Raw genomic sequence first — 368 nt, 5'->3', positions numbered from 1 at the left:
TCGATGTGGATAGGGGGGTGTTCACTGACTGTTGTCTGCCTGTGGCCTAACCATGCAATTGTGGCTTGCACACTGTGTCATAACCCTACCCTCCCCCTGTTCTTCTCTAGATACTAATCGCACTGGTACAACCCTGTACGGGTGACTGACTGAGATAACATATATACTGAAATTCCTAAAACAAACACCCGACCTCCTTCGGGATGGACTCCAAAGACAAAGAACTCTGTCGAGAACCAATGGGATATGGACACCAGGCTGAAGGGGACTGTCTATCACCTACAAGCAACCTACCAGAAGCCAGGACTACCAGAATCTACCTACGTCATTTCAATGTATTTAAGGGACTGCATATCATGTTTCGGTCT

This window comes from Oncorhynchus masou, chromosome 13 (assembly GCF_036934945.1).
Source record: "Oncorhynchus masou masou isolate Uvic2021 chromosome 13, UVic_Omas_1.1, whole genome shotgun sequence".
NCBI lineage: Eukaryota > Metazoa > Chordata > Actinopteri > Salmoniformes > Salmonidae > Oncorhynchus > Oncorhynchus masou.
The sequence above is the reverse complement of the archived record's forward strand: the minus strand, read 5'-3'. Positions refer to the sequence as shown.